Source organism: Aplidium turbinatum, chromosome 8, assembly GCF_918807975.1.
Source record: "Aplidium turbinatum chromosome 8, kaAplTurb1.1, whole genome shotgun sequence".
Classification (NCBI taxonomy): Eukaryota; Metazoa; Chordata; class Ascidiacea; order Aplousobranchia; family Polyclinidae; genus Aplidium; species Aplidium turbinatum.
Genome location: NC_137479.1, coordinates 30,553,673 through 30,576,457, shown reverse-complemented (window position 1 = coordinate 30,576,457; position 22,785 = coordinate 30,553,673). Strand labels below are relative to the sequence as shown.

At 36.9% G+C, this 22,785-nt stretch overlaps 2 long non-coding RNA genes across 4 annotated transcripts; both read right to left on the bottom strand.

Moving 5' to 3' along the window:
• Window positions 1–426: 426 nt before the first annotated feature.
• Window positions 427–8,464, bottom strand: LOC145775985 (uncharacterized). 2 transcript variants are annotated; one of them, XR_014290189.1, is made up of 3 exons: window positions 8,378–8,464; window positions 2,518–2,600; window positions 427–1,290 (listed from the first exon to the last, which is right to left on the bottom strand). It is a non-coding gene; the product is annotated as an uncharacterized LOC145775985 (long non-coding RNA). The 2 variants fall into 2 exon arrangements; XR_014290190.1 differs by lacking the exon at window positions 8,378–8,464 and adding an exon at window positions 5,862–6,000.
• A 3,869-nt stretch (window positions 8,465–12,333) lies between these two features.
• On the bottom strand, window positions 12,334–18,254 carry LOC145775951 (uncharacterized). 2 transcript variants are annotated; one of them, XR_014290184.1, is made up of 3 exons: window positions 18,120–18,254; window positions 13,798–13,880; window positions 12,334–12,876 (listed from the first exon to the last, which is right to left on the bottom strand). It is a non-coding gene; the product is annotated as an uncharacterized LOC145775951 (long non-coding RNA). The 2 variants fall into 2 exon arrangements; XR_014290185.1 differs by lacking the exon at window positions 18,120–18,254 and adding an exon at window positions 15,818–15,984.
• Window positions 18,255–22,785: the final 4,531 nt, after the last annotated feature.

Sequence of the window (22,785 nt, the reverse complement as noted above, 5' to 3'; positions counted from 1 at the left end):
ACTGATTACTTTTGTTTCAAAAGTTGCATTTGATTAATTTGGTGCCGTTTTGCAATATCCAGCGGGTTAGTGTTGTGGAAAAGTAAATTATTGTAGTACAGAGAAGTATTGTTCAAGAGTATTGATATACTTATTTATTAACACTTTATTTTATTTATATCTCTATCTCTCAACAAATTTATTGAAAGCATTCTTCTCTTCAACAGGTAATTTGATATCATTTGCTTCGGGAAATCCCTGGCGAAGCACCGTGCGTTTTGGTATATGCTCGAAAACGCTAGAAAAATCGTGCCTTTGCTGAATTCTCAGCTGACTCAGATCTCCTTCCGTAAACTAAATCCGATTCCTGCGCACGTCAGATCCATTAGTTGCGTGCACGAAGTCTCACAAGGAAATATCTCTGTCTTTCTGCTAATATCTGTTACGTCATAGTGAATATGATTTTATTCACAAGCAGTTTCGTCTTACAAAATACATCACAATCGCAGATAGCAAAACACATTACTCGGGCAACTATGTCAACATTTTTTACAACTCCATTTTAGGCTGATGGTATGAGAGGTTTTAAAGTTATTACAGTAGAATTCGCCTATAACGGCTTCGTTTATAACGTCAATTCGCCTATTACGTCACAAAGAACGTGCAAGCAACTTCGGTTTTTCCCGTTGCCGGGATATAAAATATATTCAAAACAAACATCAAAGAATGACAACACCATCGTTGTGAAGAGGCGAAATAGAATAACATTACGTTACAGTTGCACAGTCTAACGCCTAAGCAACATCTGTGGAAGTAGAACGTACGTCTTCATTTCAGAGAAGAAATATTATGATCTTCGCAATTTTGCAACGTGATACAAGAAAGCGGTGCCTTTACTTGAAGCATAACCCCTTCATAACTTCAATGGTCGTTGGAAATTGATCATTTTGGGCATAAAGAACATAAAAAATATAAAGGATCAATAAATATAGACAATTTGGGTAACATTAAATTATTGAGTTGAGAATGAAGCTCACGATTAACACTCAAGCGCAGTGTATATATATATTTTTTTTTGCTACGTAATCATTTACACTACAAAACGGTCAAAAATTTTAAATGAGACATTTTTTAGATCTTTTATGTTAAAATTTGTTTGCCCTGGTTATTACTACTTCCGTTTAGAAAGATTCAAAACAGTTATAAAGAAAAAAATCTTTGGTCATTACAACAGTAGAGATGGTGGTTTGTAGAGAAATTGCGATCATTCGTTCATATTTAGCCATTCTTCAATATCAAGTTCGGCGTCCTCTGCAAAAAGTAAAACAAAAATTGCTCAATAAACTAAATTTCCTTTATCACATTTTCATGAAAATTGTCATCAAAAATGCAAAACAAACCAAGTACAGCCATGATGACATCACAATAAAGCCGACGCCTTCGTCTAAAGTTAGCCAACAGGTTTACCTTATAATAAACTGAATAAAACTTGTTTGTAAACTTTTCAGGCTTCCCAATAATTTTCGACACAAATTTCTAATAAGTTAATATTTTCATACGCATACAATTGGCAATAAATTCAAAAAGTGGTTTATTTTTGTTGCGCTTTACGTGACAAACTCAAACCTAGAATAAAAAGCTATCTCTCGATAAATTTCAAGAGGCCTTTTATAAGTGGCAGATCCATGGAAGGGAAGCAATTAGACTGATATCTCCCCTTAGCCTTAACCCACAGAAAAGTAACTTTATTCATGGTGTGTTTGCAGAGTGAGGTTAATATAGACCTGCACTGCGGCGGTGGGGTGGCGCAAGGGATAATGCGTTGGTTTTCCAATTATGCAAACCTAGTTCGATTCCCGGCTTAGGCTGGTTGTTGAAAAACACCGCTCACCTCTACCCAGAGTGTAATAAATTGGGTGAGCGTAGTTGCTGAAGGAAAGGTGGCTGAGAGAAAAGAGCTGGCCACCATACTCTCCTTAGTGCGAAAGGCTTAGTATAATGAGAAGTGAGAACCCATCATTTCATACCCGACAGTTGAATCAATCATGGAACCACCATTACCTTTTGCACTAATCAGAGTGCTTTGTTGCAATTGTCCTCCCTAAGGCTACTTGGTTGGTTAGTTGGTTTGGTTTTAAATCTTTATCCTCAGACTGACAAAGCCTTGATAAGTTATTCCTTGTAGTTTCACATGCTTGTAGAGGCTCTTGACACAGGGCCGGTTACCGAGATTGGCAGAGTGAAATTTTCCTATTGTAGAAGTGTTGTTGCCGGGGAATTATTCCATTTATTAGTGCCGCTGAATGGAGAGCATCCTGAAATGCCTTGCTCAAGCGCACACCCCGAGAGTCGAACCAGCGCCGCATGATCTTGAGCCTGGCACGTAACCACTGAGCTAGCGGGGAGGACTACTTGCTGGATCTGTCCCTGCCCCTTGTTAACCAATTAATCAAATAGTTATCAAACTCATGTAGTATGTCGCGATCCCAAACATAAGCATGGCCAATTATATTGTAATGAGAGTATCGATTGACTTACCAATTTTCTCAAGACCCGCGTCAGTAATTTCGTCAAAAAGATCCCACACGTTTGTCTCGTTGCCAACTCCCCGGAAGACGTTACTAATAAGATAACAACAACAATTGATTTCATAGTGATAACATTCACTATTATTGTAGGCTACTTATTTACAGACAGTAGCGTTGACAGGGAGGTACTTTCGAGTTTGAGCCAAGACGATTTTAGGGCAGGTAGCCTTTTTAAGGGGTCCCAAAACTCAAAGAAACTGCCGCTTATTCTTTGAATACAGTTTTTCTAAAATGTTTCTTAATTTTAGGCTTTAAGATCTCATTGGTACCGGGCTCAATCACTTTCTCAACGGCCCTGGGTATAGACATTTATATTAAATTGGCTGTTCCATTCGTGGCATGCCTTTAAGTACCTTGCTAATACACAACTGGAATAAAAGGAATGATAATAACAAGGGTAACCAAAAGTCAATCAAGTCAAAATTTTTCAGACTTGTTCAAAGTTTATAAAACGTCCATAAACTAAATTTCAGGCTGACACTAAGAGAAGTTTCGAAGTTATTACGTGAAAAAAGTCAAATTTTATGGTTAGGCCAAAATTTTCTTTTAACATAGTCCGCAGCAGTGGCCGAGTGGTTAGCAGTGGCCGAGTGGTTAGCGCGTTGGGCTCGCAGTCGAGAGCCTACATGTTCGACTCCAGCCACTCGCACTTGCTGTTTCTCTGGGCAAGAAACTTTACGATAATTGCCTCTACCCAGTGGTCGATTTCGAGTAATGGCTAGTACCAAATTTAAGTCATAAGTAAAGTAGACAACCGGAAACAGACATTGCCGTCGGCTGCAGCGTGGGTCAGGTAATTGCCTCTACCCAGGTGTACGTCAGAAGGCGTATACCGATGCATAGCGCTCAAGTCCGTTTTCCCGCAATGCAGGATAAAGATAACAAACAACATAGCTTTTCTTCTCTCTATTGATATTTTATTGAATTCACACAGATACTGAGTTTTTGTTGCAATTTCTGTTGCTATTCTGACGTAATAATACATTTGTTGCAATTTCTGAGGTAATAATCTTGTTTCTCCCACTACCACTACTGACAATTGAATATTTAAGCAGGCTAGGCGTGGAAGGCAGGTAACGTTCAATTGCTTTCTATTATTCAAGAAGTCTACCAGAAGTAAAAAATATTGTGGAAGGCTTCCATGATGGTGTCTTGCTGCGGCCTGCTCAAGATGCTGTAAAAGCTCCCAATTTAGCTACTAAGTGAGTAGTAGCCTACTCACCTTGTAGAAATAGTGTTTGAAGGTCTCTAGTTTTAAACTGAGGGAGGAGATCTGCCTGACTACCTGAGCCGCTGGTATGCTGCGACGATCCTTTGTCCATTACTAGTTGATCTATCTGCACTGTCTAAGTATCAAAGGATCGGTATATTGGTATAATCGGATATTGAGACTGTTGACTGATCCTTTGATACTTAGACAGTGCTTGTAGAAATAGAGGAGCACTGGAGCAGCAGCCTCCAGTGTACTGTTTGATATAATTCAGAAGATGGAAGACAGTCGTCACTCGATTCAAGAAGCCAGTACACTACACCATACCAGAAAATGATGTCCCTTGAGTTTGGTGTTAATGACTGCCAAATTGGAAAATATATTCAAGCAAGAATCTCAAGGAATGACGTCAAGTGCATCGTGAAAATGGAACGAGATGATATTGCACCACATGATATAGCCTGCTGAGGAGCTCCCAAGGAACTTCTGTATCAGTAGATAGAAGCTTCTTTATTTTAGGACAATTTTTATCGAGAGACAGAAACTTTAAATTCTAAGGCGACAATGTGAAACAATGAAACATAACTTGATGTTGAAGTATAATACTACAGAACACTCTCAGTAATTCCGGGATATTTCAAGACACTCCGTATTTATCTTCTGCACTTTTTCGAGTGACTTTCATTGCCTGTTCGTTAGCTGTGGTGTCGTTGAGTCTTCCACATTTTTCTTTTATTTCATTAGAAAACGAAGATATCCTTACCTATCGGTTTGGTTTCTAATATGCTTTCTATTTCGCATTTGGGTTGCAAACGCAGAAAGTTATTGGTCAAAATTAGGTCAAAATTTGTAAATTATAAAGTCAAAATTTCAAAGTTTTTAGGTCAAAAAATTGGTTGCCCTAATAGTAACCATAATAATAATGATGATAATAATAATAGAAAAGACAAGACTTGGAATTATTCCTTTCATACATTCAGTCAAATGGTCAAAATTTACGAAAACAAAAATAAAACTATAAAGAAGCGATCTTGTTAACCTGACCAACAAAAGTACAACATAGTGTTATTGATTATATAATTTTTGCTTATAGTTTAAGATCGTCTTGGGTAGACCTAGCAACTAGGGGCGTTACAAAACAGGACGCGAAGCTTCGCTTTTTCGACCATCTACAAGGGTCATTTTTCAAGTTGACATTTTTTACGTCTTTTCGACAAAAAAGATTTAAAACCAACTTCATCCTTCATATACACTGTAACCTTTACACAGTACAATATTCTGTCAATTTGATAAAAAGTAATCCTTCCAGTGTGTGGATAAGTCGAAAGCGGATGTAGTTTCGGATCTCCTTTATTCTGAAGTCCCTAGTAACAATCCATTCTAGCAAGATGCAAAAGACACTGTTGTCATGAGCTTTTCTTTTGAGAGTGTGTTTGTTTGAGAAGAGGATATTGTACAAAAAGTCTCACAAGTCTTTAATCGCGTCGCCTAAATTCTTGCGATGGACCAAAAGTAGGCGCTTCATTAAAAGTGTAAAAATGTTTACAGATAAATAATTGTGATAGTGTTTCGAATATGTGATGCCAAACTTTTATAAGATTTCGGTAGCGTTCAACTTAAAAGTGTTTTTTTTGTGTCAGTAGTTCACCCCTGATTGTAATGCCTGTTGAGAGGATAATTTGGGCCCGTTACTAACGCGATCCTTGGGCCTTAAATCAAGACACTCCTAAGAAGAACGCATTGTCTCCAAAAAATATGCAATGGTTTCTTCAAGTTCCCTGGTCCCATGAAGAGGTTACGAGCCTCTAAAATTATCCCTGGGCCCGATTCTAAAAGTACCCCTTACACACCCCTGTCAACATTACTGCTAGTTGTTATTACAAAGTATAATAACTTGACAACTATCGCAACCAGTTGATCTCCTGGCATTGGCAAGGCAGTTAATGACATGTTTCGACGTTGATTCTGAGTTTGATGTTGTTGTATTCCTGTTCGCTTGAAAATATTTGGCAACTAACACAGCCTTGAACAGGACAACAAGTAGTTTTAAAATTATTGTACTACTGTTAAGTTAAGGTGCTTACTTGTTAGAGCTTTCTAACAGACCGAGCTGGAATTGACTTGACAGTATTACAGCACAAAGTGCTATAATTAAAATATACTTCATATTAACGTTATTTTTTATTATTTTAACGTAAGTGAATGTTAAATCTCAAATCAGCGTGTTGGCCTGATTTAAAATGCAAGTTTTTAGTACACAACTACACAACCTAACATTTGCAAAGATTTTTTTTAACTTTTTGATCTGAATCCGGCAAAAATAAAAGCTGGATAAATTTAATTACAGTCCCGTTAGCTCATTGTTTAACCGTCTGACTTATTACTTGACGCAACCTCAAGATCAAGGGACATTGGTTCGACTCTGGGGTGTATGATTGAGCAACACATTTCAGGACTGCTCTCCATTTAGAGCAGTGGTTCCCAACCTTTTTGTATTTGTGACCCCTCTAGAAATTTTCGTAGATACCGCGACCCCCACTTATATTCTTTCCTAAATGCAAGTATACTATTAACAAATAATACAACAAAAGGCACCACTAAAAATATTTTTCTTGCATTTATTGACAAATCAATGCGATGGTTGACCTTGTAGGTCTGCAGCTAACCGTGAAATTCGAGGTTGCGTGCTAGACAGAGCCAGTCCCATGTCGTCTGCCACATCCATTCTATTTCTTTCCTTCGTTTTCATATGCAGAAGACCTGAAAAACCTTTCTCATTTAGATACGGCGTAGCGAAGGGCAGTAATACTTGAAAAGCCAGCTTAGAAATCTGTGGGTATAAATCATACATTTCACACCAAAATTGAGAGAGTGACTTTTCATGGTAGAGAATGCGAGCAGATGAGTCATTCTTAAGATCAAAATATTGATCTTGTATTTCATCAGAAATGCCACTTGCATCCAGAGAAACGGAAAAGGATTTTGAACAAGTACAGCTTCTTGCTCTTCGAGTTCTGTAAAGTAACGTTGGAACTCGGATTCCATGGTCTGCAGGTGTGCCACAATCATTTTTTTTTTAATCTGTAAACAGACTACGAGTCTGGCAGACTAACCGAAACGGAAAATGTTCCTTTCGGGCGCAATGAAACGTCATGTAAACGTAGCCTAAGACACATACTACTAGCGGACCGGCATCTCGTCCTACTTACATTCACTTTTGTTGTTGCATGAGCAACAGCTTTGCGACCCCCTATAAAATGCTCTGCGACCCCCAGGTTAGGAACCACTGATTTAGAGGCACCCAGTGAATGGAATAATTATTATTTGTAATAATAAAAATTAATTATTCAATTCAGTTGGTTTTTATTTGAGATCATGGCCCAATACCCCTTGCGTACGCCACTGGGCTTAACTGTCTGAATGAAATTGATATTTTTATGTCTTTTTTATTGTTTTCCCAGATGACGAACTGAGTTTTTACTTAGCCTGACTTTTAAAAACAAACACAATTTGACTCAGCAAATCTCAATTTGTTAACAACTTGTTAACAGTTTGATTGAACGATTTTAGCTTATTTATGTTCATTTCATACTGATTCCTTAAGGTAGCCTAACAAAATATTTTTATATCATTACGAGTCAGCAAAAGTATAAAGAAAATTTCAGTCAGCCAGAAGCTGTAGCGGTAATCAAGATGTGCAGAATTAGATCAAATCTTCAAGTAGCCATGGTAGACTTAATCTTCTTCAAACTTTTTATCAAACATCCGAACTTAGTCAATATACTGTAAATTTTAGTAAATTTATATCACGTGATTTATATTTATAATAATTAGTGAGTTAAAAACTTTTTATTTCAAACAAAACTTTTGGAACGAATTGCTCCATAAACTGCTCAAATAAGACTTATACAAGATTCCCTTTCTTTTTTAAATGCATCAAAGCGTCGAATGACACAATTTTTATTTAAACTGCAAATCCCAAATCTGTGTCAACACGCAATTCCTCACTCAGGTATAAATTAAAGCTTGTAATTTTAACGGATACTTCCTGAGGCATAAGTCGTGACTAATGGAAATGTGTAACTTCATATCAAAGGAAGTGGCTAATTATGAAATAAAGTAAGATAAAGCTTTCCTAGCAACCTCGTTGTTAGCTAAATTTATTGTCCAATAATTTGCGCTTCTTAGCAAAAAATTGTTGGTTTTGATCGCATAGAATTTTAAGATTGAAAAATCACAGTCTCTGTTCACAATTGTTTTGTATAAACATAAATTTGATTGATTTTACAAATTTGATGTAGTTAGTAAGTAGGCCTACTAAATTAGCCTAGCCTATAACTTTTTACTTTATCTTTGCGTTCAAATAAATTTCAAATTCGAGGATTATATATGATTCCAAAATATATGGCCAGAGTCCAGTTCCAATGTTGAAACTAAACAGTAAATGACTAAAATCTTCTCACATTGTTTTTACAAAATCTTCGTCGTTTAAAGCATCTTGTAGGACTAGCACATACAGCGCAATTGAATCAATATACACGTCTACAGACGTTGAATCAATGTAAAAATGACAGATTATGCTGTCTGTGAGGCCACTTACTTATTGGTGGTCATTGAACAGCCGAGGTGTATTTTGGTTGACATTGTTACAACACAAAGCGCAATAACTAACAACATAAACTTCATGTTACTTTAACGCAAAAAATTTAAACGTCACACGTTAAAATGATTACCTGATTTAAAATTTGACAACTTAATCGTACAAATTGATAAAATGTAGTAACTTTTAAGTGTAAAGTGTTGCTAGAATGTTACGTCTATAACAAAGCAAATATCACGTATTACGTATAACATATTACGTCATAAACACAAACCGATGTCTCCACGCAGGCTTAATCTAAACACTGTCGTGGGAGATTTAATTCTTAATCTTCAAAATCTAACGATAAATTGCAGATCCATGAACTGTCATTCCAACAATTGTAAGGTGACTTGAATGTAGGCTGCACCGCTGCAGTAGCCTATATGGATGTAGGCCTACTAAAGTGTGTTGCAAATTCCATATTTCAAGATAATCTCATACTCCATTCCGAAGTACGTTCTGCTCTGCGTCTGCTGAGGGTAGCACTCAAGAAATGATATAGTTTCATTACCGTACTTTATTAATTATTTCGAAAAAGCAAGATGTAAAAAAGCTTTGTAAATATTTATAATCTGGAAATTCTAGTCCCAGAGTTTCAAAATTGTTTTTGTCTTGGCCTATTAAGTTTGATGCTAGATTTCACTTGTTAGAGTTTATTTATTTAGTTCTTTGGATTTTAAAATAGATAAACACAGCTTCAGTACACGTTTTTTCAGGTTTTTGGTCCTCAAGCAAGGCATTTAAGTAACATACCACAGACCATGGTTGGGTTCGTTTTGAATCTTCATCCTCGGACTGACCAGTGCCGGTCTTTGGGATGTGCAAACCGTGCGATCGCACAGGGCCCGCAAATTAGGGGGCCCGCAATTTACTCAGAAAATGCAGTAATTTTGTCATTTTCAAAGGAAAAATTCAACAAGTGAATTCAGCAAAGGAATTCGCAACAAGAAAACATAGAGACTCAACGAATTCAACCTATTTCGTCGCCTGAATATTTCGTACCCTGAAAAGATCGAGAAAAAAAACGACATAGCCGAAATCGCTGATCGGAGTTGCCGCAAACATTTCAAAATTTCTCGATCTTTTCAGGGAACGAAAAAAGTCGAAATTTAATTTTGCTACACGATTTCAGGGGACGAAATAGGTTGCATCCAGACTCAACATACTGTAGAGTTATTTTGGCAGCCGATTGTAGCATCGAATAGACAGCGATAGACACGTGTTTCGCCCATGAGGCTGGGCTCATCAGTATCGCACCGTATTCTTGCCACTTGAGTAATCGACACTTGAGTAATTGGAGGTCTTTATGGCTAGCGTGGAAGCTACACCGTTCTGGTTAGCGAAGCGTTACTGCTGCTCGCTGTGCTAGTGAGTAATCAGCCTTGTGCTGATAGCCGGGAAGAACGCCTTTCTTCACATACTGTAGAGACATAGCTTTATTTCCGAAAAATGCCAAAGAAAGCATGATCTTATCGTTTTGCTATGCCACCGGACAGCACCATTTCACAGTAATATTCATACCTAAATTTTTGTTGAACATGCTCTCAGAATGTCCCAAATTCAAAGTAATTTTTCAAAATTTTCTGGGGGAGACCCCCCGCCGCTGGTTGTCGTCTTTAGCGATTACGCCGCCACCGCCGCCCCTCCCCTTTCAAAGTACCTAGCTACGCCACTGAATTGGATTATTGTCATTGGGGCCCGCAAAAGCATATTCCGCACAGGGCCCGAAAAACCCTAAGACCGGCACTGGACTGACAAAGCCTTGATTGGATATTCCTGGTAGATTCGCATACTTGTAGAGGCTCTTGACACAGTGCCGGTTACCAAGATTGACAGAGTGAAGTTTTCCGATTGTTGAAGTCTTGTTGCAAGGGAATTATTCCATTCACTAGGTGCCGCTGAATGGAAAGCAGTCCTGAAATGCATTGCTCAAGCGCAAACCCTGAGAGTCGAACCAGCGCGCGTGATCTTGAGCCAGGCGCGTAACCACTGAGCTAACCATATTATCAACATTTGTGACAACTTCTTCTACCCATAAAATGAAGAAGTAGGTCTGAGTGGCTTGGATGACGAATTCAAAACGTGGCTGTTTTCTAATAGAATTTCAATATAATTTGGAAAATATTGCTTTATGGTAATATAAGCCTTATGGTAAAAAATAGATCCTCAGACCAAGAATCTGAAACGGCCACGATATTTTTCAGCAGAGACCTAAGTTGCAAAAGTAATAAATTTTATCTTTTCCTTCTTTTTATTTTATAGTTTTTCGGTAAACACGCTTTTGCTTTAAACTTCACCCAAACATCCTTTTTACGTACTAGTGCATGACACCTTTTGTACTTATTTTGATGGAAGTTATTCTATCAAAGCATTTTTCTTGACCTAGAAACAAAACTGTTCCTCACCCATTGTGGAAGCCATCAAGGCCTATGAGAGGAGGTTACGGGGGTTACGGCGTACCCTTGAGGGCTCAGGCCTGTGTTTGTTGGGGGCCCGAAATTGTGGTTTTATAGTTTACGCGCAAAATTGTTTGGTTAAAACCATCCTAAACGACTGATTTCAAGCATAAAAGTTGTTATACTTTAGTCTTGGGGGCCCGTAATCTAGCAAAAGGGCCCAGAAAGGTAATCGAGTGCTTTGCAAGCAAATGAGGACCCCAAAGTGGTAATTTAATGCTTTTATGTGCAAAAATGTTCTGTTAAAAGCACCCTAAATTAAATCATAAAAGTTAATTATTCTCCTGTCCGGGGGGGAAGGGGCATAGTGTAGAAAAAGCCGGTTTGAGAAAAAGCCAAAATGTTGTGTGGTGTGCAATACACCCAGGGCCGGATTTAGCTGTTGGGGAGCTCGGGCACTTTTAGATCGGGGAGCCCCCTGCAAAAAAGTTTTCGCGCCCAAGGCGCAAAAACCACCTCTGCGTCCAGCACTGCACAGCATTTTAAAGAAACTTCAAAGGCTGAAAGGGAGAAAAAATAACACAAAATCACATTTTTTCCACGTAGGGGGGCCCTTCAAAAGTTGAGGGGCCCGGAGCACCTGCCCCCTCTGCTCCCCCCTAAATCCGGGCCTGAATACACATAAGCAAACATCTCGCGTTTTACCCATGACAAAAGAGGCCCGGAGTGAGAAGGGGGCACGGATGAATCTTCGTACCCCTAGTGAAAATTTCTCTCAGAGGCCCTGGAAGCCATTGTAGAATAACCCATGCCTGGCTGTTCTTTCGTAGTGAGAAATGTCAGAAAAGCCACGAAATACAATGAACTTACTTTTTCAACTTTCAACACTTTTGAATGACTTGGTTGCGCACAAGGAACTAAACCTGAGCTACACAGGAAAAGTTTCGGTAACAAACGGAAATCGTTTCATAAAAAGCTGAAGTTGCTTTCCTGTTTTTGTTTCGCTGACTCAACCAATATATCGTATGCGAGATCTCGACACCACAATATGTTGCTTCAAAAAGTTACACAGTGAACACATTTTTTTAGATCTGTGTTGCTTACTATCGAATTTTTTTTAATGAAAAAAGTTTCGGGTTCGAATCCTGTGAAGATAAAGTTTTAGGTTGATACAAATTGTAATTATTTTTTGCATTGGACAATTTTGTATTTGACCATTATTAACATTTAGCCTACATCCGCAGTAAAAAGTTACCTTCGTCCTCTCACAATTTTTTGTATTGTTAACATTGTATTTATTTGTTATAAATTGTATTTATTCGAAGTACTTGCTTTTAGAAAAATAATATTTTATTTCATTCTGTTTCAGTTGAGTGGGCTTTCGGAACGGCTGAACTCTCAGCTGACTCAGATCTCCTTCCGTAAACCAAATCCCATTCCTGCGCACATCAGTTCCATTAGTTGCGTGCACGAACTCTCACAAGGAAATATCACTGTCTTCTGCTAATAACTATTACGTCATAGTGAATATGGTTTTATTCACAAGCAGTTTCGTTTTACAAAAAAACATCACAATCGCAGATAGCAAAAACACGTTACGTCGTTACGTGGGCAACTATAACAAAATGTTTCCCATCGTAACTTCAATGGTGGTCGGAAATCGATCATTTTGAGCATAAAGAACATAAAAAGTATAGAGGCTCAACAAATAGAAATTTTGGGTGACATTAAATTATTGAATTGAAAATACCAAAGCTCACGATTAACACTCAAGCGCAGTGTATTCTTTGTAGTTTTTTTTAATAACTTTTGCTACGTAATCATTTACACTACAAAACGGTCAAAAATTTTAATTGAGACACTTTTTAGATCTTTTATGTTAAAATTTGTTATTACTACTTCCGTTGTTACTAGTTACTACTACTTCCGTTTAGAAAGATTCAAAACAGCTATAAATAAAAAAAATCTTTGGTCATTACAACAGTAGAGATGGTGGATTATAGAGAAATTGCGATCATTCGTTCATATTTAGCCACTCTTCAATATCAAGTTCTGCGTCTTCTGCAAAAAATAAAACAAAAATGCTCAATAAACTTGCTCAATAAACTTAATTTCTTTTATCACATTTTCATGAAAATTGTCATAAAAAAAATGCAAAACAAACCAAGTACAGCCATGATGACATCACAATAAAGCCGATGCCGTCGTCTAAAGTTAACAGGTTTATCTTTTATCAAATTGAATAAATCTTGTTTTCAAACTTTTCAGGCTTTCCAATAATTTTAGACACAAATTTCTAATAAGTTATTATTTTCATACGCATACAATTGGAAATTAACTCAAAAAGTTGTTTGTTTTTGTTACGCTTTGCGTGATAAGCTTAAACCTAGAATAAAAGGCTATCTCTCAATAAATTTCAATAGGTCTTTTGTCAGGGGCGAATCTAGGGAAGGAAAGCTGTTAGAGTGATCTCTCCTCTTAACCCACAGAAACGTAACTTTATTCACGGTGTATTTGTAAAGTGGGGTCAATGTAGACCTACACTGCGGCAGTGGGGTGGCGCAACAGATAATGTATTGGCTTTCCAATTATACAAACCTGTTTCGGCTCCTGGCTTCAGCTGGATGTTGAAAAACACCGCTCACCTTTTCCCAAGGGTGTAATAAATTGAGTGGCCACAATTGCTGAAGGAAAGGAGGCCGAGAGGAAAAAACTGGCAACCCTACTCTTGTTAGTGCGGAAGGCTTAGTACAATGAAAACCTTATCTTCTTATACCCTACAGTTGAATCAATCATGAAACCATCTTCACCTTTTGCACTAATCATTGTGTTCTTCCCTAAGGATACTTGTTGGATCCGTCCCTGCCCTTTGTTAACTGATTAATCGAATAGTTATCAAACTCATGTAGTAGGCTATGTCGCGTTAAGTCCCAAACATAAGCATGGTGAACTATATTGTACTGAGAGTATCGATTCACTTACCAATTTTCTCAAGACCCGCGTCACTAATTTCGTCAAAAAGATCCCACACGTTTGTCTCGGATGCAACTCCCCGGATGGTGACACTGATAAGATAACAACAACAATTGATTTCATTGTGACAACATACTGTGCTTATTTACACTCAGGCTGTAGTGGTGACAGGGAAGATGCTTTTGAATCCGAGCCAAGACGATTTTAGGGCAGGTAGCCTTTTTATGGGGTCCCAAAACTCAAAGAAACTGCCGCTTATTCTTTGAATACACTTTTTCTAAAGTGTTTCTTGATTTTGGTCCTGAAGATCTCATTGGTACCGGGCCCAATCATCGTCTCAACGGCCCTGGTTATAGACATTCATATTAAACTGGCTGTTCCATTCGTGGCGTGCCATGTCTTGCTAAGAAACAACTACAATAAAAGTAATGATAATAACCATAATAATAATGATAATAATAGAAAAGACAAGACTTAGATTTATTTCCTTCATCCATTCAGTCAAATGGTCAAAATTCACGAAAACAAAAAGAAAGGTAGCGATCAATATAAAGAAGCTATAAAGAAGCGATCTTGTTAACTATCACCAACAAAAATACAACACACTGGTATTGATTATTATTTAATTTTTGCTTATAGTTTAAGATCGTCTTGAGTAGACCTAGCAACTAGGGACGTCATAAAACAGGACGCGAAGCTCCGCATTTCGACCATCCACAAGGGTCCATTTTCAAGTTGATATTTTTACGTCTCTTCGACAAAAAAGTTTTAAAATCAACTTCATCTTTCCTATACACTGTAACCTTTACAAAGTACAATATTCTGTCAATTTGCTAAAAAGTAATCCTTCCAGTGTGTGGATAAGCCGAAATGGGATGTGGTTTCGGATTCCCTTATTTTGAAATCCCTAGTAACAATCCATCACATTTTAGCAAGATGCAAAAGCACGGTTGCCATGAGGTTTTCTTTATGAGAGTGTGTTTGTTTGAGAAAAGGATATTGTACAAAAATTTTAACAAGTCTTTGATCATGTCGCCTAAATTCTTGCGATAGACCACAAATAAACGCTTCAATGAAAGTGTAAAAATGTTTATAGATAATTGTGATAGTGTTTCGAATATCTCATGCCAAACTTTTATAAAATTTTGATAACGTTCAACTTAAAGTACAATTTTGGTTCTAACTGCAAAGCAGAGGAGAAAGGCACATCACATGGCGGTTAATTACGCGAGGCAAAATGCGCATCATACAACAAATTATGAAAAAACGTTTAGGAGATAGGAAGATAGGACGTGCGGCAAGCAGCTGCGTATTGAGGCGAAGATTGCAGGATTTTATGAGCAAAGCCTCGTTTGCAGTTTCATTCTTATGCATTTCGTTTTTCAATTCATTGTGTAGATCAGTTATTTTCAATGTAGATGTTATTGTAAAATTAGTTATTTTCGTTAACTGAGAAGGGCTAACTTGAGTATGGCCGAAAACATTCGTAGTTTATAGTTTTATGTTCACTCTGATGTATGATGTTAAATGCCGTGTGGTTGCTTGGTTTTATCTGTCTATGGTTCAACTTAAAGTTTTTTTGTGTCCGTAGTTCATCCCTGGTTGTAAAGCCCGTTGAGGGTAATTTGTGTCCGATACCAATGAGATCCTTGGGCCCCAAATCAAGACACCTCTAAGAAGAACGCGCTATATCCAAACAATGCGCATTTGTTTCTTCAAGTTCCCGGGTCCCATGAAGAGGTTACGAGCCTCTAAAATTATCCTGGGCCCGAGTCTAAAAGTACCCCCTGCACTCCCTTGTCTGCACTACTGCTGGTTGTTATTACAAAGTACAATAACTTGACAACCATCGCAACCAGTTGATCTCTTGGAATTGGCAAGGCAGTTAATGACTTGTTTCGACGTTGATTCTGAGTTTGATTTCTTTGTATTCCTGTTTGCTTGAAAATATTTAACAACGAACACAGCCTCGAACAGGACAACAAACAGTTTTAAAATAACTGTACCACTGTTAGGTTAAGGCGCTTACTTGTTAGAGCTTTTTAACAGGCCGAGTTGGAATTGACTTGACAGTATTACAGCACAAAGTGCAATAATTAAAATATATTTCATATTATTTTAACGTAAGTGAATCTTAAATGTATCAAATCAGCGTCTTGGCCTGATTTAAAATGCAAGTTTTCAGTATACAACTACACAACCTAAAATTTGCAAAGATTTTTTAACCTTTTTGAACTGAATCCAGCAAAAATAAAAGCTGAAAACATTTAATTACAGTCCTGTTAGCTCATCGGTTAAGCGTCCCACTTAGTACTTGACGAAACCTCAAAACCAAGGGACACTGATTCGGCTCTGGGGGTGTATGATTGAGCAACACATTTCAGGACTGCTCTCCGTTTAGCGGCACCCAGTGAATGGAATAATGATGATTTGTAATAATAATAATAAATAATTATTCAGTTCAGTTGGTTTTTATTTCTGATCATCACAACGATAAAACAATAAATACCAAACATAGCGGGGGGACTAAAAAGGTATTCACAGACAACAAGCGAAAACTTCACTCTATCAATCTCGGTAACCCGCACTGCATCAGTCGTTCGAAACCACTACAAGTATGCAAAACTGCCAGGAATAATCTATCAAGGGCTTTCTCAGTCCGAGGATAAAAATACCGCAGCCGCGCCTCTTGATAAATCCATAATTATTTATTTAAAATAAGAGAACTTTTTATTTGGGATCACAAATTTCGGTTTTTTCAACTGCAGGTGATAATTGTATTTCTTCTTTGCATTCTATCTCAAAAAAATCTTCTCCTTTCCATGTTTTCACATTCACGTCTTTATTTTCACCTTTCTCTTTGTTCCTGTCAGATGTCCTTACTTTTCTTTCGTAAGCTACCAAGAGATTCGGTCTGATTTGTTAGCCTACAGTTTGCAGAGTTTTCCAGATTTTGTCTACTGCGTACGCCACTGGGCCTAACTGTCTGAATGAAATTATTTAAAAATAATATTTTTACGTGTTTTTTATTGTTTTTCCCAGGTGACAAACTGAGTTTTTACTTAGCCTGACTTTCAAAAACAAATGCAATTTGATTCAGCAAATCTCAATCAGACAGTCAACGTGTTAACAGTCTGATTGAACGTTTTTATCTTGCTTTTTTTTCATTTTCTACTGCTTCCCAAGGTAGCCAAAAAACTTTTATATCATTACGAGTCAGGAAAAGTATAAAAATCTTAGAAAATTTCAGTCACCCAGTAGCTGTAGCGGTAATCAAAATCTGCAAATCAGGCCACATCTTCAAGTAACCATGGTAAGCCTAATTTTCTTCAGCCATTTTATCAAACATCCGACCTTAGTCAATTTAAATTTTAGTTAAATTTATGTTTAAAATAATTAGTCAGTTAAAAACTTTTTGATTTAAAACAAATCTTTGGAACGGGTAGCTGTATAAACTGCTCAAATAAGGCTCATACAAGATTCCCTTTTTTTTCAAATACAAGTAGAAAATTCATCAAAGCGTCGAATGACACAATTTTTATTTAAACTGCAAATCCCAAATCTGTGTCAACACGCAATTTCTCACTCAGGTATAAACTAATGCTTGTAATTTTAACGGATACTTCCTCAGGCATAAGTCGTGACTAATGGAAATGTGTAACTTCATATTAAAGGAAGTCGCTAATTATGAAATAAAGTAAGGGAAAACTTTCCTAGCAGCCTCGTCGTTAGCAAATTTATTGTCTTATAATTTGCGCTTCTTAGCAAAATAATTGTTGAGTTTGGTCGCAGAGGATTTTAAGATTGACAAATCACGATCTCTGTTCAAAATTGTTTTGTATAAGCATATAAAAATTGTTCTGTTTTGGATATGGACAGCTTGTCTGACGCAAATAAATACTAATAATAATAATAAATTTTACTTAATTTGATAAATTAATAATAATAATTTAATAATTAATGATAATAATAATAATAATAAATTAATAATAATATTTTAAATTAATAATAATTTGATCGATTTTACAAATTTGATGTAGTTGGTAAGTAGCCTACTAAAGTAGCCTAGCCTATGACTTTATCTTTGCGTTCAAATAAACTTCAAATTCGGAGATTATATATGATCTCAAAATAGATGGCCAGAGTCCAGCTTCAATGTTGAAACTGAACAATAAATGACTAAAATCTTCTCACATTGTTTTTACAAAATCTTTGTTTTTTAAAGCATCTTGTAGGACTAGCACATACAGCACAATTGAATCAATATACACGTCTACAGACGTTGAATCAATGTAAAAATGACAGATTATGCTGTCTGGGAGGCTACTTACTTATTGGTGGTCATTGAACAGCCGAGGTGTATTTTGGTTGACATTGTTACAACACAAAGCGCAATAACTAACAACATAAACTTCATGTTACTTCTACGCAAAGAATTTAAACGTCACACGTTAAAGTGATTACCTGATTTAAAATTTGACAACTTAATCGTACAAACTGATAAAATGTAGTAACTTTTAAGTGTAAAGTGTTGCTAGAACGTTACGTCATAAACACAAACCAATGTCTCCACTTAAGCCCAAACACTGTCGTGGGAGATTTAAATCTTAATCTTCAAAATCTAACGACATTGCATTTCTATTAACTGTCACTCCAACAACTGTAAGGCGACTTGAAGGTAGGCTGCTGCACCGCTGTAGTATATGGATGGGGGAGACCCAGGAGAGTTGAGCCGATTTTTCTACTTTGGAAAATATCTATCGAAATTTTTAGGTTACACAAATAATTAGTTTGGTAAACTGAAAGGTAATCATTCACCTTCATACACAAAAAAGGAAATTAATCTAACATCATTGCATATATGTGTATTTTGTCGATGAAATAAAAAAGTCAGTTGGCTCAACTCTCCCGCCGATGGAGGAGAGTTGATCATAGTCTCAAGGTGAGTTGAGCCATTGCCTACCAAAACCGTATAAACACAAAAGATCTAATACACAATAAATTATCCAATATTATTCAGTACACAGTGTTGCAATGTCACTTGTTAGATTTATTTTTTTCACTATTTTATTCAAAATGGTGGTGTTGCGGTAACATTATCCGCGATCAATGACGGGCCCCAATAGTTTTTTGGTCTAAAAAGTAGTTTAACCCATTCAAATTGCAACCCATGTGCTTTTCCAGTCGTTTGCGGTCACTTCAAGCGATAGGCTAGTGTAGAAGAGGAAGTGCCCCATTGGAAATTGTTTGACAGCAAAATAATTGAATCAATTATAATAATAAATACTGTTATTATTAATATCCAATTATCATGACGTCACACACGTTTCAAAAAGGAAATTTTGAGTTCACAATTGCCCTCTGGTCCCCTGCTGTGAGCAAGTCTTTTGATCACTCACGTTATTCTGGTCATTTGCAAGCTTTCAATAAATCTAATAACAAAAAACTGATTTTGATAATAAGTAAACCAATAGTATTGAGGAGAGTTGAGCCATTGCCTACCTAAACTATGTAAAAGTCATGGCTCAACTCTCCTAGACACCAATGGCTCAACTCTCCTTATGTCACCTTGTTCGGTAAAACTCGAGAGTTTTATTAAAACAGCGCTGCAAACTTGATAATACTTATCCTGATAAAAAGGCATCACATTGGCAATATATTACACATCTTACAAGGAAACTATCTGCCACTACTTTGTGGCTATAAGATGAAAGACTTGTAACTCAGCAATCCACTTTTAGATTTGATTTTCACATTGTACTACTTCAACAAGTTATACTAGATATAACTACAAAATTGATTGAGTCAAAATGGCAGTAATGTTGCATATGTCACGCAGAGGAACCCAAATATTAGATTTAAATACTATAAATTGCATTTTTTGGGGGTGGATCAACCCTCCTTGCGGCTCAACTCTCCCGGATCTCCCTACTAAAGTGTGTTGCAAATTCCACATTTCGAGATAATCTCATACTCCATTCCGTGGTATATTCTGCTCTGCTTCCGCTTAGGGCAGCACTCGAGAGATGATGTACAGTATTTTCATTTCTGTACTTTGTTAATTATTATGAAAATGCAAGATGTAAATAACCTTTGTGGATATTTACAATTTTACGCAGGTTTTGCAAAGGCTACTGCGCAAGAAATCTGCGTATTCTAGTCCCAGAGTTTCAAAATTGTCTTTGTCTTGGCCTATTAGGTTTGAAGCCAGCTTCCACTTCTTAGAGTTTATTTATTTACTTGTTTGTATTTAAAATAAATAAACACAGCTTCATTACACGTTTTTTCAGGTTCCTTGTTCCTCGAGTGCGGCACCAAGAAACACGCCACAGACCATGTTATCAACATTCGCGGCAACATCTTCTATCCATGAAATGGAGCCGAATGCTGACGAATTCAAAACGTGGCTGTTTTCTAATAGAATTTCAATGTAATTTGGAAAATATTGCTAAAATAAGGAAAGTAAAAAATAGATCCTCAGACCAAGAATCTGAAACAGCCACGACAATTTTCAGCAGAGGCCTAAGTTGCAAAGGTAATAAATTTTATTTTTTCTTTCCGTTCATTTTGTAGTTTTTCGGTAAACACACTTTAGCTTTTGCTTTTAAATTTAATCCACACATTTTTTCCGGACTCGGGCATGACACCTTTTTTACTTCTTTTGATGGAAGTTAATCTATCAAAACACTTTTCTTGACCCAGAAACAAAACTATTCTTCGCCCATTGTGGAAGCCATTGTAGAATAACCCAAACCTGGCTGTTCTTTCGTCGTGGAGAAAAGCCACGAAATACAATGAACTTACTTTATCAACCTTCAACACTTTTGAATGACTTGGTTGAGCGCAAGGAACTAAACCTGAGCCACACAGGAAAAGTTTCAGTAACAAACGGAAATCGTTTTATAAAAAGCTGAAGTAGCTTTCCTGTTTTTGTTTCGCTGACTCAACCAATCGACCGATATCGCATGCGGGATCTCGACACCACAATATGTTACTTCAAAAAGTTACATAGTGAACATTTCTTAGATCTGTGTTGTTGACTTTTCAAAATTGTTTTTTAATGAAAAAGTTCCGGGTTCGAATCCCGATGAAGGTAAAACTTTTGGTTGACACAAATTGCAATTATTTCTTGCATTGATCAATTTTGCCTTTCGCCATTATTAACGTTTAGCCTATATCCGCACTAAAAACACCTTTTCCTCTACAACTTTTTCTGATTAACATTGCGCAATGGTCTTTTGAATTATTAACATTGTATTTATTAAACGAAGTTATTGCTTTTAGAAAAATAATATTTTATTTCTATCTGTTTCAGCCGAGTGGATTTTTGGAACGGTTTAGCCGAGACCGTACACTCCAGCTTGTAGCCTAGACTAGAACATGTCTTATGATAGAGATGCCTTTTCAATCTTCTTTGTTCCTTAATAACCTTTCAAAGTTAATTAATCCCAGACAGATGCATTTTATCTCGGTTGTTAAATAAAAAGTAGCGCCAGAACACATATTTATCCCAAACACAGAAACCTGCTCAAAAACCGCTTGCAATCTTCTATTGAAATAACAAACTTTTGTACAAGTTTTAAACAGGTTTTATCAATTTTCTATTCACTAATATGCTGGAATAACGCATATTCTAACTGGCATTTCATTTTCCTTACAGGTGTAGAGGAGCCAAAGTCTCGGTTTTCGGCGGAGTCTGAAGTTCTTTGCTAAACAGGAGCCGGATAGTAGCCGAAGTCTAATTTTTTTACCAATTGATAATTTTAACACGCAAATATTTATCTGTGTACTTGGCGTAGTTATTATTTTTGTGTATAGACTACTTCTATGGTTTTATTTTTCAAGCACTAGTTTTTCATTGAAGAATATGCCTTTCTTTTCATGACAGGCATAAGATTATAGGTATTATTGATAGAAGGCTATAAAATATCTGGATTTTAGTTTATGTTTTGCATTCGGAGTCGGATTGGAGTCAATATTCCTGAAACATTTGGAGTAGGAGTGGATTTGGATTCGCCAACATCGGTGTCTGAGTGAAGCAGGAGTCCAGAAAACCTGAATCTGTGCACAAAATAAGAAAAAAATATGAAAATATTTATACAACACATTTAAACTATTCAAAATTCGTTTGTTGTGTGTCTCTGTGGCGCAATGGACTTCTAATCCAGAGGTTCCGAGTTCGAGTCTCGACAGGGATGGTTCAGGCCATTTAAACCCTTTGAAATCATTGAATATAAATAGTTTCTTTGTTGACAAGTCATTGAAATATGTGTAACACAAAGCAAAAGAAGTAATTTTGTGATATCTTTCTTGTTCTATTTAAATTTGTCTTTACTGGAAACAAACTTACTGTAAGTAGCCTATCACATAGACAAACGGAACCTATGACATGTCAGTATTTAGGCTACTTCGGCAGTGTACTAGGGCAAAATCTTACTCTCCACTCTAAAGTTTAGCCTATGCACTTCCATACGAGCACTCTCTTTGACTGAAAACGCAACACTCCTTCGTGCTGATCGCTTAAATTTCAATAACATTAAAGTGACAAACGAAACATCACCGAAGCTAGTTGGGCGGACCATGAACGCAAAGTAGAAAGGAAACTTGGTTTCGTTTCTTCATCTCTGACCCATCTCCAGTCTGACGAGGAAGGTGTGCGTGTGTTCTATCATCTTCACACGGGTGTCGCGATTTTCCACTTGACCGTGCATTTGTGAAAACTCACATCTATTTTATTGTAAAGTTTCAGAGACTTTTTCTTACGTATACGGAACCAAAAAGCAAACTGCAGAGGAAAAGAAAACTTATTGTTTTTACAAAAGAAAATAATTTTATAAAAAGCTGACGTGGTTTTCCTGTTTTTGTTTCATTGACTCAAGAGATGTCGTGAGCACAATGTTGAAACCACATTATTCTTTTCAAAAATTAGTCATGAATAGCGCCGGAGATGTAGACTACTATGATACAAGGGCGCCGATCCCTATTGGACAGCGGGGA